At 35.8% G+C, this 7686-nt stretch overlaps 1 pseudogene; it reads left to right on the top strand.

The window, feature by feature from the left end:
* The first annotated feature begins 6100 nt into the window (after positions 1-6100).
* On the top strand, positions 6101-7453 carry LOC149220929 (uncharacterized; annotated as a pseudogene).
* Positions 7454-7686: the final 233 nt, after the last annotated feature.

Below are 7686 nucleotides of genomic sequence, written 5' to 3' on the forward strand. Positions count from 1 at the left end.
GTTATGCCACTTATAAGTTGACCTTCCTGTTTTCACACCTATAGTTCGGAAGGATGTCATGTCAGGCCCCATTATTCATGGAAAAGGGGCTAGCCATGTGATTATGATGTAAAATACTCTAGAAGAGTTTATATTGTAACTCTAGTTAAGAGTTGATGGAGTCAAAATTAACCACCAGTTGGCTATCAGGTTGTGTTATAACCGGGCCACTAAGAGGAAGAGGTATTTGATTCTTTCGAAAGCATTTTGTTCCAAAGATGAGCAAAGATAGCCAAGAGATATAGGAGGTAGAGCACACAGAGAGGATCTATGCACTGTAGCAGCCCACGGGCCACAAGCATTACTTCTTTGTACCTGTAGCCATATTTCCAGATAAAGAAAGAGAGCGAAGCGACCTCACCTTCCAGCTGAGTTTTCTCCCGAAAGGGTTTCCCAGAGAGCATATATTGTGTCTTATTTGTGTGTGAGAGCTTATTTTTCCGTTCTCTACTTTTCTGCATAATTTCCATTTGCATGCATGCACTATTTATAGTTAAATCTACAGATCGTGTAGAATCTCATATTTTTAATAAAATATTACCAGATCTATTGTGATGAACCGTTTGGTGCAATTTCCACGACAATTTATGGATCATTGTATACGGATGGTGTTGTCTATCATCACAAAACCAAGTTTGTAAAGTCATTGCTAGGTAGTTTGTCTTCTTAGCATTCCCCTTTATTTACATATGTTCTTATATTATTTTATAATGGTGTTTGGCAATGCTTACTATGAACAATAATGTTGCAATGGTTTTGTTCCCTACCTTCTTAATTTTTTCCTTCTTATTCCTAAACCTATATTTTGTTATGCTTGAATATGTGATGGTATTTTATTGCATAAATCTGGCATTTTAGTAGCATTTGTTAGAGAGATAATTTTCTAATATGTTTAATTTTTCACTCAGTATATTTTTCAACCACAATTTAATGTTCTACAATAAAATGATTTAATCATTGATTTCATCTAATAAACTTATTTGTTATTTCTTAACAATAAGATAAGAGAAATTGTTTGACTACAAACAAGTAATAATCACTAAAATGACCCCGGATGCGGGTGTATTTAACGAATGAATGGCAGGTGGCTTGTCACATGGGCAGCTGGCAGCCCGGACAAGCCACCATAAATCAACACGCCGAGGTAATAACTGCGAAGGAGGGTGAAGCCATAGGAAGGCTCAGTTTGGCTCAAGCGACATTCATTGCGGAGAGGATTTTTATTGGGATGTCCATTCCGGTTCAGGCGCCAAAGGTTGAAGACATGGGGAGGCTCAGTTCGGCTCAAGCGACATTCATTGCAGAGGGGATTTTTCTTGGGATGTCCATTCCGGTTCAGGCGCCATTCAATGTGCAGCCATGGACAAGGCACATGGCGATCCATAAATTTGGAACCCATGCTGTATTCCTGCATTCTTCAAAGCGGCTTCAGCAACTTCTGGAAGCAACGGAACATACTCTGGCAGGGTGTAAGCTTTCCTCGAGGAATTTGGTTAAGGAAGGCCATTGCAGGATGCCAATTGAGAGACTTAGGATGGGAAGTCGACGCGGTGGAACAAGGGGTCGCCCTGCTACTCAGAGGCCCGCTACTTCACCCTCTGCCTCTGTGGACAATCCTTATGGGCATAACAGAGGCCTGAGAGGCATAGTTAGCCATGGCATTGAACGAGATAGGGGTGAAATCCTGGACTGCGGTCACAGGGAGCATCCGGCAGTCAGATATCGTATCCCCTGCACGCTGGAAAATAACACACTCATTGTATCAGTCACTGTGGAGCACTGCAGCAACCTCCGGAGGCCTGGGGACAACCTGACAGTGCCAAGGGTGGATATGCAGGTTCCCAGAGTGGACATGAGGCGACCCACGCAAGCAGAAGAGGCTGGACCCAGTGAGCCAGCTCCGAAAATGTCGCACCAAGATGCAGAGGATGACAAGAAGCTCAAGGGCGTGGCAACGGATGAGCCTTACCTCACTGATGAGGATTAGTTCAGAAGCCTCTGTCTTCATGGCCAAAAATGCTACTCTCAGTCCATCTCCTTCTGTTTTCTTGGTATGTTTGTTTGTCATAGAGTCAATGTCCGCCGCGAAGGTTTGCGTGTCCACTGTGTTAGTCTACGTGTCAACTGTGTCCAGTTATGGGTCCATCGTGTCAAGTCATATGTCCGCTGTGTTGGCTCAAAAGCCTGTTGTGTCGATTATATACCGGTTATGTTGGAGGTAAGAAACAGGTCCCTTTTTGCCTGTTGCTTAGAATGGATAATCATGGGAAATTCTCTTCGGAGATGCGAGGCTTCGGCCTTTTGTAAATTTTGCTGTATTTTTGGTTTTTGTAATATAAATTAGTGTAGTTTTACGGAGAAAAAAAAAAATAATCACTAAAATGAAATAGATAAAAACTATATTCCCAATTAACTATAAAAATGTGTCCAAAAATCAAAATTAAATAAACTAAGATAAAAGAAAATTTAAAATCAATGCTACATATATTGTTATTTTTTATCACGGTAGAAATATCAAATCTAAAATAAAATTATAAATATATAAAATATTGATACAATTATTCATGAAATTATGAATATATATATATATATATATATATATAAAACAACATTACATACTTTAAAATAAAATAAAATTGAAATTCAAATCACCTTTCAACCATGTAAATCTAAACGTAGAATGAATACATTTTTAATATGTAGGCATAAATTTTTATTTTATTTTGTTAGCTCAACTTACTGGAATTTGAATCATGAAATTTATTGTTTATATAATATTTGATATTATGTTTATTGTTAATTGAGCTATATCTCACAAACTATTTGTATATTTAAATTATATGTAGCTTAAATTTATAATTTAAATTTATTGGATAGAAAAAATGATATATTACCATACTAGTAATACTAAATAAAAATGGCCAAGTCTCACTAGCACAACTGGTTGAGGATGGGCCTCGTTAGCAAGGCAACGTAGGATCAAACCTTATGGGGGGTGGTTGTTCCCTGTGCTAGGAGGAGGCGACATGCTAAAAAAATCAGTCAATTAAGGGTTGGTGTGGCCCAGGCCGGGTGCGATCCCTAGGTGACTTTGATGGATTAGATGCACATAGGTCGCGGCTCCTCAAGCCACAAACCCTGGAAGATCACAAACAACTTGACAAACAAACCAAAAAAATACTTAAATAAAAATGAAGTTTTAAATATATAACTACAAAATAATAAATAGTTATTATTATTATAAATTAAATCTCTATATACATGAACCATTAAATATTATATAAATATAATCTTTTATTTATTAGAAAGATGATAATGTAGCCTTTAGTATTCAACAAATAACTCAAGACTTAAAGCTTCCTATAATGCAGTATATGATTCAATGAATAACAAATCAATTGCATGTTAACCCTGGGATTATACCAATAATTATCATAGGAATTTTCTAGTAAGTGACATTAATACAAATTAATATAATTAAACCAAAGATAACATTTTAAAATATTACTTAGAAAAGGCTATTGGGAGTATTTTTATCACAAACTTATGTCCTTTTAACAAAATGATCATCAACAAATTAGGAAGTATTTCCTCCACCACTATAAGTAAATTGAGGCAACACTAGTTGAAAGGAGTAAGAAAACATTGTTGTTTTTTTATGAAAAAATAAATTTGGAACATGTAAAAATGTATACTACACATCGTGAAAACTAAGTTGTATTTTAATGATGAGAAAGTCAATTTTTTTTATTTTAACCCTTCTAAACATCCTATTACATGTATAATAAAACACTGGAAAAGTCAAAATGGATGATTGATGAGGGAGAACAAAATTAAAGGCTACATTCTCCATTGGAAATGCAATACATTATGCTCATGGTTTATAGAGAACACATAGAGGTAGTTAATTTCTTTAGTAAAAAGATCATTGCATAGTGAATGGTCATAGATAGTGTAGTGTTTTGATGTTCACGATTAATGTGTAAGGGTGCATTTCCCAAAAGTGTCATTTATTAAGTTATTAATCCAAATTTGTAATAATTTGTGGGAACTCAGTTATTTAATGAAAAATCATCATTGATATATTCTTAAAATATATGGTGTCCAATTCATCTTATGTTGTATTTCTTAGTTTGCAATAATTTATAGGAAGTCATTGTTATTTAATGAAAAATCAGCATTGATATATTCCTAAGACACATGGCATCTAATTCATCTTATGTTGTACTTTCCAGTTGGCCTTTGACATAACCAATTAAGATTCTTTCTTAAAGTTTCTCTATGGCATCCCTCCCTTATTTAGTGAAACAAACAAAAACTCAAGAGCTTGTTTATCATATGCAAACTCAAGAGTTTGTGTTATCATATGTAAAGAACCTATGCTCCTTAATAGAAGGATTTAGTTAAGAAAACTACAATTAAGTTAGATTCAATGTAAACCCATTTTAATCCCCATATATATTAATTGTAAAAGAATCAAATCACTTTAATTGCAAATCTTTTAGATGGTACATCAAATCTAATAAAACAAAAAATTCAATCAACATCAACATATTCCTAAGTCACATGGCATTCTATTCATTCCATATTATATTTCTATGTTAACCTTTGACATGACAAATTGAAGTTTTTTTTTTTTTAAGATTTCACATGGCATCCCTCCTCTATAAAGTGAAACAAACAATAGATCCAAAGCTTATTTACTTTATCATATATAAAGAATTGGAATTTTCAATACAAAAATTTAATTTAAAAAATAGTATACACAAGTTAGATTCACTCTAGATTCAGGGTAAGTCTAAATTTATCAATTGTAAGAATTGCACAGGGATGAAAGGGATGAAATGTATTGGCATCCAAATCTTTTAAAAGTTGCATCAAATTTATTTATATTCAAAAGAAACTATAATTTAATCAAAATTAGTATAGATTTATCTTAACTCTAAATTTATTAATTTTGATGAGTATAAATAGATTAAATCTATTCACATCCAAATTTTTTGGACAAATACTTTAAATTTATTCACATTCAATTAAATTATACCTTTGACATGACAAATTGAAGTTTTTTTTTTAAATGTCACATGACATCCCTCCTCTATAAAGTGAAACAAAAACAAACAATAGAACAAAAGCTTATTTAAATTGTCATATATAAAGAATTGGAATTCTCAATACAAAAGTTTAATTTAAAAAGCAGCCTGCACAAATTAGATCCAATCTAGATTCATGATAAGTTTAAATTTATCAATGGTAAGAAATGCATAGGGATGAAATTTATTCACTTAAAATGTACATCAAATTTATTTATATTTAAAAGAAATTATCATCTAATCAAATTTAATGTAGATTCATCCTAACTTTAAATTTATCCATTTTAATGAGTATTCACATCTAATTTTATCTAAACTTTAAATTTATCAATTTTTTACTAAATCTATTCACATCCATTTTTTTAACACATACTTTAAATTTATTCACATTCAACTAGATTATAATTTAATTTACAATAAGCCTAAATTTATTAATTATGGGAATTATTCACATCGAATTTCTAGAGTAAGCATGAAATCTATTCACAGCCAAATTCCAAATTCTTCTGGGAGTGCATCAAATCTATTCACATCCAAAGTGATATCTTTCTTTAAAAGGGTTGCACTCAATACAGGGATAGTGACTTAATATTTTGACATAGTGTATAGTAAAAATGGCGGAATTTGGTTTTTTTTTTTTTTTAAATAAAAAATTAAGAGAAAGATACTTGAATAATGTTTTTAATAATAAAAATAAATTCAACACCATTAAAAAAAATTATAATCACCAAAATTTTTGAAATTTAACAACCCTAACCTGATTTTCAAAATTTTCGGCCAAATTTTATTAAAAGCATGCCATTATTTTCTGACAAAAAATGATGGCTTCACTGATATTTTAATTAAAAAATAAACAATCTACTCATGCTACGCTGAGACTATGCTGTAACAATCTCCTCATTCCAAGCTGTAGAATGCCATTGTAAAAACAGTACGTATTTTTTCGTAAGAATCTACATCTACTGCGCTGTAATCTTGGGAGTTTAACCTCTAGAATTCCCTTCCGAAACAAGAAACATGGAATAATGAAACGGGTTCGGGTGGTTGATGCCCAATCACCAAAGTTGCATGCACAAGCAAAGAAGATTCGTCCCCCATCATATCAATGTTGCTTTATGGACTTTTAATCCCATCGTCTCCTCCCATGGGAAACAACCAGGGCTGCTGCTTGACAAAATCTGTATTTATGAAATCGTGAGTGGTGCCAAGTATGATTAGCGAGTACATTTGTTTCAACTTTTTAATGACCCTTTCGATCACAGCGAATACCTCGAGGTGCCTTTAGCATTGAACCGAGAACCAGAAATTGGAAAATGCTTCATAGGTTGAATGCCTCTGCAAATCCGGGCGACTGAGATGACTGCAACATGCCGCCATCTGTGCTGCCTTGTTTTAAGCAAAGCCGTAGAACGAGCGAATTGCAGAAAAGCGCGGCGGCCGTGTCAGCCGCGCCGCCAGGCGGGACGAGGGAGTACCCTCGGCGCAGAGTCGTGGTTAATGAAATTGCGTCCGGCGCAGCCTCGACCGGCGTCGCGGCTTGCTGTTGCCCGCTGGCAATTGTGTATTCAATACTACTCCTAGTCGTGGGCTGCCCCTGCTCTCTGCTCTTCAAATTCGCCCGCAAAGCCAAGACTCGATATCAGCGCAACCTGAAATGCGAAAAGGAAAAACCCGCGCTTTTCGCGCTTCCCGCTCGCGAAGAAGAAAATGCGACGCTGCTCCCGCTCCCCCGCGCGCGCGCAGGCGAAAATATTTCTGATCTCCACCCTCATTTCCCTTCCGACGGATGGAAATTTTCATTCGGATTCGGCATGAAAAGCAGGGGAAAAACTATGGCGTTTCATGCCGAAATCGACTGTGAGCGGTTTCTGTCGAGGGTTCCAGCGCTGATCAAGCAGAAAATCGGAGACTTCAAGAAGAAAAGTCTGGGCGCCAAGAAAAGGAGGAGAAGGAGGAAGGAAGGGTTATCATGTCAGGGTCTGCCTGAAGAATACGCAGGGAACGAGTCTCCTGTACCGCCGTCATCATCATCGGGTAGCCCTGGCAGAGAGCACTGGCCTCTGTGCTGTAGGGATGGTGAAAGGAGTCGTGGTAAGGATGGTGAAAGGGGTCGTGAGATTGTGGAGTCGAGGGGATTCGAACACCCGTTCTGGCAAGAGCATTTTGAGGGCGAGGGTAGTCAATTAGGCTTCTGGCGGGGTCTCGATCTTAAGGACTCTTGAGCCAACGGAGTCGAACTCGAAACGTCTTGTTTTTGTGTGTACGAAGGTGTGTAACCACTGTGTTGTCTTATATTTTTCTTAATGAATATCATTTTCTCACTGTGTTACTGTGTGGATGTGACCTCATTCCTGCTGGACATTTTATTTTCTCACTGTGTTACATTGTGTGTGTATGTAATCTAATTTCTGCTGGAAATTTTATTTCTTCTATGTTCTTGAATAAAGATGCTTGCTATATCGCCAAGCTAAGTATTCAGTACCAACTTAATAATCACACATATTAGATTCTGTCACAGGGTGGGGATAGGAATAGGGTTCTTCCTCATTCGGAT

This window comes from Pinus tabuliformis, chromosome Q (assembly GCF_031772625.1).
Source record: "Pinus tabuliformis cultivar Carrire ecotype Pingquan chromosome Q, CPIR1, whole genome shotgun sequence".
NCBI lineage: Eukaryota > Viridiplantae > Streptophyta > Pinopsida > Pinales > Pinaceae > Pinus > Pinus tabuliformis.